The following is a 7096-nucleotide window of genomic DNA, read 5'->3' on the forward strand; positions in this document are numbered from 1 at the left end:
TTAATTAAATTAAATAGTGAAGACTTCATTATGTAAACGTAGTACTTGACAGTAACCTTACTATAATCATGTGTATTGTTAAATGTTTAATTAGGATATTGATATTTAATTATTAACTTGCAATGATCCTATGTTAATCTAAATGATGAGATGATTGTTTGGTTAGGTTTGAGGATTCAGTAACATTAGTTTATGCTTATTTTTGAGAAAGTGGAATTGAGAGTTATTTGTAACTAATCCATGGGGTTTTGTTTGTGTGTTTTGAAGGTTATCAACCTATTCTGTTCTATCTTTATGACAATAAAAAATCATAAAGTGAACAGTTTTGAGTTATCCTTTGCGTTCATCAAGGATAAAGCCGTTTTCAAGTTTGGGCAGAGCTGTGGTCAGCCAGAAATCACGCAGAACTTGACAGTTGATAACCAGCGCGGCAGTGAAGACGAGGATCAAAGGGCTGAAGTCAAGCTGTCGACGCAAAGGAAGAATTGCCTGTGAAACTCTACACCATGGCCAAGGAAACTTTTGGGAAAACAGTCAAGCAACTGAAGCAAGAGCGGACCTTAGCCAAATCTGCTTTCACCAGACAAGCGAACTACCTGAGTAAAGCTGCAGCTGGTATGATTAAGCATGAACTACAAGAGGAGTTCAGCAAGCTCAGTTCCCTGGCTAGAAGTGTCGGTGATTCAAATGATGACTACGCGGCTGGCCTACTGGCTGAAGCGGGAACTAAGGGAGATGAAGAGGTCAAGCTCGACAAGGACCAGCAGGCTGATCTTGAAAGGACGATTGAAGAGTGCGACATGAAATTGGAGGAAATCCGAGAGGCAGTCCAATTCAACCTCTGGCCAAGATACGGTAAAGAGGAGGTAAACTTTGCAATCCAAGAAGCGGAGAAAGCCTGTGACAGAGCCAAAGAAACCCCCGTCACTGCTATTAACAGGGACGGCTATGAACTACAGCTGGAAAGAGCGAGGAAGCTAATTCATGATGCAAGTGAAAGCCTGAAAGACTGGGAAAAATGGGTCCCACACGATGAGACTGCAGAGCTGAAAGGCAGAGTAAAAGATCTGAGAATATTCGGCAGTAACCTCGAGGCCAAAAGAACAGAATTCCTCATCGCACAGAGAATTGCAGAAGAGGACAGAAGACCTACAGAGCTTCAACCAAGAGCAGTCCCACAACCAGTGGTGAGAATAAAACCAACCAGTCTACCTAAATTCACTGGGCTTAGGAGGAATTTCCACAGATGGAGGAAAGACTGGGAGAGCCTGCAAAAGCAGGGAGAGCCGACTGGTTCAGTGGAGGTGAAGAAGTTTCAACTTCTTGACAGTGTGGACGAGAGAATATGTAGAGACCTGCGCCTGTCAACATATAACAGTGCTGAAGACATGTTTAGAGTACTCCAAAACCGGTATGGAAACAAGCCAACAATCGCTTTGGAGATAATTGAGGACCTGGAGAGGGTCCCTCCTTTAAAGTCACACCAACCAAGGAAGGTTATTGACCTGATTCAAGCTGTGGAAAAGGCCCTGAATGACCTCACGGAGCTCGAAAGCAGTGGAGCCATAAAGAATCCCCTTGTCATCAGATCCATAGAGAGCAAGCTGCCGGATAACATGAAGAGGGACTGGCTGACATTCATGGTTAACCCAAGAAATGGAGTCACACCTGACAATCACTTCGACAGCCTTCTAAGATTTTTAAAGACACAAGAAGACATACTGGAGAAACTAGACCAGTTGGGTGTAAGTGAAAAACCTGAAAAGAAAGCTACGTACCCGGAGAAGCGGTATGCTTCCACAAGGTCCACGAGAAAGGGAGGATGCGTTGTGTGTGGAGATGAAAAGCACCGTGAGAAGATTTTCTTTTGTAAGCAGTTCAAAGAACTAAAGCCTAGTGAGAAGCTGAATGCTGTCGAAAGACTGGGAGCATGCAGAAGATGCCTCAGATGTCATGGAGAGGATGAGGAATGTACGGACACTTACCTTTGCAGAAACAGAGACTGCAAAAGAGGAAGCTCCTCGGATCACCATTTCTTTCTCTGCCTTAAAGGAGGGGCTAAGAGGAAAGAATACGTGAAAGTGGAAAAACCCAGCACCAGGAGGCAAACATTCACAGAGGAGCAAGAGAGATTAATACGTGAGCTCACTCCGGACGTGGCAGAAAAATTCAGGAATGCTTTCACCAACATGGCAAAATCACACTGCACTGGAGGAAGCCTTCCTGGGGTAATGGACTCAAGCACACGTGAATTACCAGTTATTCTTATGCTTCTCGAAGTAACTACTAACGCAGGGCAGAAAATTGGAACTCTCATTGACTTAGCATCAGACACCAACTACATCACTCACACAGCCGCCAGGAGACTGAAGCTTCGAAGTGAAAGGATCACACTAGTCGTCCATGGAGTAGGAGGCATGGCCATGAAGGTGAAGACCAAAAGATACTTACTCAAGGTGAGAGTCAAGACACCAAGAGGCACGGAGAAAGCTCATGAGCTGATCTGTTATGGGTTGGATGAGATTGCAAAAGTTCACAGAGCAATCAAAGCACAACACCTCAAGAAGTTCTTCCCCGATACCAACCTGGAAGACCTTCACAGACCAGAACATGTTGAGCTTCTCATAAGCCACCGGGAAGGAAGACTTGCTCCACAGAGAGTAAAGGTAGTAGGAGATCTTGTCCTGTGGGAGAGCCCTTTAGGAAAGACCGTTGGAGGAGCACATCCAGACCTCTGTGAAGTAGTGGACATGGCCCTGCACAATTCTGAAACTCATTTTGCACGATCTATGAGAATCACAGCAGTAAAGTATCAAGAAATTGCTGAGATGCAAGAATCTAGAGCTGAAACTAAAACCACTGTTATTGGCAAAGAGTTCTTGGACTGGTGGAAGTGGGACAGCATTGGTGCGGCCTGTGAACCCATGTGTGGAGGATGTCGTTGTGGTAACTGTCAACCAGGAGGCAAAGACATGACTCTTAGTGAAGAAAGAGAGCTTGAGATAATCAGGCAAGGTCTCAGTTACGTGGAGTCAGATGTGCATAGTCAGGAGCCTCACTGGGACACAAAATACCCTTGGATTGAAGATCCAAGTTCCCTGCCCAACAACAGAAGCGCAGTGGAAGCCACGTTTCTGAGGACGGAGAAACAACTCAAGAGAGAACCAGATTGGCGTGCAGAATACACAACTCAAGTTCATGAGATGGTGGAAAGGAAGGCAGCAAAGAGACTCACTAGAAAGACCATTGCCGACTGGAAAGGTCCAGTATGGTACGTCAGTCACTTGATAGCACCAAACCCACATTCTATAACTACACCTGTCCGACTGGTATGGAACAGCAGCCAGAGGTTTAGAGGAAGCAGCATGAATTACCTTCTTCTGAAAGGGCCTGAGGTACTTAATCCTATTCGAGCGGTACTGCTAAGGTTCAGGAGAGGAATCCATGCTGCTCTCGGCGACATCAAAAAGATGTACAATTCTGTGTGGCTCGAAGACCTGGAGATGCACCTCCATAGATTCCTCTGGAGAGACGGTGATGATGGGGACATTGAGGAATATGCCATCACCAGGGTCAACATGGGCGATCGACCAGCAGGGTGTATCGCACAACTAGCCATGAGAGAAACAGCGAAGTTGCCCATGTTCACACATCTGAAAGAGGAACGGAGGGTCCTTGAAGAGGATTCCTACGTAGATGACATCCTGACATCCCATAATGACCTGGAAAAGCTAGACGGAACCACCAAAAAAGTCGAAGAAATCCTAAAGGCAGGTGGATTCTTCCTCAAGCCGTGGGTCCGATCAGGCCAAAGTGGGAGGCAAACATCTACATCAGAACATCCAACATCGTCAGATGAAGTCTTCATCCTCCCCAACCAAGTGAGAGAAGGAGACAACAGAGCCCTTGGAGTTGGTTATTTAGTCGAATCAGACAAACTGTACCTCATGACCTCGATAAACTTCTCAAAGAGACAAAAGAAGATGAGGATCAGTCAAGATCTCGTTGGAGAGGAAGTGAGAATGAAAACTCCAAACCCACTGACCAGAAGGCAACTGCTTAGCCAAGTAGCTAGTTTGTATGACCCAATAGGCCTTGCAACACCTGCCAAACAGAAAGGAGCCATTTTAGTCAGAAAAGCATTCCAAGAAACTGGAGGCAAAGCTCTAACAAGAGACACATGGGACACACCTCTGTCTGAGAAACTTAGAGGAGAAGCAATCCACCTGTTTGAGGAATACACACGCCTCAACCAAATTACCTTCCATAGAAGCCTGACTCCAGTCAAAAGGATTGGGGAACCCTGGGGAATAACATTCTCAGATGGGAGCGACCAGAGTTATGGAGCAGTGGCATACTTCAGGTGGGAGATCGAGCAAGGCATCCTGGTCCGACTTGTTGAGTCCAAAGCCAAGCTTACACCACTTGACCAAAAGGGAGAACCAGTGAAGGCTGAAGTCTGTGGTGCTGTGTTCGCTGCAAGACTCAGGAAATACATTGAAAAGCACGGTCGGATGCAAGTAGGACGTTGGATCCATCTGTTAGATAGTCAAACTGTGCTGGGTGCAATCCAAAGGGACAGTTATGGGTACCAGACCTTTTTTGCAAACAGAGTGGGAGAGATCCAGAAGTCCACATCAGTTGAGGACTGGAGATGGATTCCAGGTGAGCAAAACATTGCTGACCTCGTGACAAGAGGAGCAACCCCAGAGGACCTCAAAGAGAACTCTGTGTGGCAGAACGGCCCAGAGTTTCTGAAACGACCTGTAGAGGATTGGCCGACAAAGTCAGCCAAAGAAGTCGCTGCAGATGCCAAAGAAGGCATAAACAAGCTCCAAAGGAAATGTTTTACAGCAGCACTGACCCGAGCGCAGGTGGGGAAAAAAATCCAACATGCTCCACGTATACCAATATCTCCAACCTCTGACAAAGGTAAAGACCTGCAAAGCAGCCCTAATGGAAGAGGGCACCAAATCCAAGTCCAAAGACCACCTTCTGGTTATTCAGTGGGGAATATCCTTAACATCAGCAAGTTCAGCAGTTTAACCAGGTTGACAAGAGTCATTGCCTGGGTGTGGAGAGCTGCCACAAGGTGGAAAGAAATGCTAGCCAAGACCACCACCACAAGCAAGCCAAAGAAAAAGGAAATTCCTTCAGCTCTTGAGATCAAGTCCAGAATCAAGAAAGCTACACTTACCATCATGGAGTGTGGAGATGCACTCAGGGATCTCTTCCTTGCAGCCCAAAAGGATGTAACCTGGCCAGACACCACACTCAGCAGGCTTGCTGTGGTCAAAGAGGAAAACACTGGACTCTTGCTCTGTGGAGGAAGATTCCAAATCTTTAATGAAGAAAAAACTGCAGTACCAATCTTGCCCTGCACGTCATGGGTATCCTCCCTTCTAGCTCAAGAAGCCCACAAGACAAATCATGAAGACATCGCAGGCACACTCCTCCGGATGAGAAGGAAAGCGTGGGTGGTAAGAGGCCGGAAACTAGCTCAAAAGATTGTTGATAACTGTGTGACATGCAGGAAACTTAAGGCCCGGAGATGCCAACAGATCATGAGTGACCTTCCATCGGAGAGAATAACACCAGCCAATCCCTTTGAGTACACCACAGTGGACTTATTTGGACCTTATGAAGTGAAGGATGAGGTGAGAAAGAAGGTGAAACTTAAGGTGTGGGGAATTGTCTTTTGCTGCATGGTGTCAAGAGCTATGCACACAGACCTTGTCAGCGACCAGAACGCCTTGAGAGGTCGGTGCAGGCTTGCCAGAGTTATTGACGTTAACACTGACAAGAAGGGAATTGTGAGGGATGTATATCTCCGATCCTTCCCCAGCTACCCAGTCACAACTGTGAAGCCCACTAAAAAGATGGAAAAACATTCAATCAAGATACCAGCAACAGTTCTTCACAGGGATGTCAGACGGATAGTTGTCTTGCTTCCAGTTGAAGAGCAGCAGCAACAGGATCAAAAATAGAGTAACTGAATCCAACACATCACAGTTCTGTGTGACCTCCTTGGGTTGAAGAACCAGGAGGTCAAGTGGGAGGTGTTGTGTCAATTCCTGACTACAAGCTATACCGAGCACTCAAGCCTGAATCCATCCAGGGTGCTCAAAGCACTCCCAACCTGCAGGGGGCAACCATGCAACCGGAGCTGTTGAAACCAACCACCAGGAAGTGCTCTGGGGACCATATTAACGTGTGCACCCACAAGCAGTGCATGTGCATGGCATCGAAATGTTTGGTAAAAGCTTACTTGGCTCTCACTCATTCCTGAGAAGAGATACCAATGACCACAGCTCCTGATCATCCAAAGACGCAACTGGTAGGACATAATGTGTTGTGAATTCATGCTTCTATATGCCCTTTTGGTTTGGTTGTAACATACAATGCAATTATTAATTAAATTAAATAGTGAAGACTTCATTATGTAAACGTAGTACTTGACAGTAACCTTACTATAATCATGTGTATTGTTAAATGTTTAATTAGGATATTGATATTTAATTATTAACTTGCAATGATCCTATGTTAATCTAAATGATGAGATGATTGTTTGGTTAGGTTTGAGGATTCAGTAACATTAGTTTATGCTTATTTTTGAGAAAGTGGAATTGAGAGTTATTTGTAACTAATCCATGGGGTTTTGTTTGTGTGTTTTGAAGGTTATCAACCTATTCTGTTCTATCTTTATGACAATAAAAAATCATAAAGTGAACAGTTTTGAGTTATCCTTTGCGTTCATCAAGGATAAAGCCGTTTTCAAGTTTGGGCAGAGCTGTGGTCAGCCAGAAATCACGCAGAACTAATCGTTAACACACAGGTGTGACCTGGGTCTGGCTATACGATAGTAACCGTTAACACACAGGTGTGACCTGGGTCTGGCTATACGATAGTAACCGTTAACACACAGGTGTGACCTGGGTCTGGCTATACGATAGTAATCGTTAACACACAGGTGTGACCTGGGTCTGGCTATACGATAGTAATCGTTAACACACAGGTGTGACCTGGGTCTGGCTATACGATAGTAATCGTTAACACACAGGTGTGACCTGCGTCTACCTATACGATAGTAATCGTT

This window comes from Coregonus lavaretus, assembly GCF_964263955.1.
Source record: "Coregonus lavaretus genome assembly, chromosome: 19".
NCBI classification, from domain to species: Eukaryota; Metazoa; Chordata; class Actinopteri; order Salmoniformes; family Salmonidae; genus Coregonus; species Coregonus lavaretus.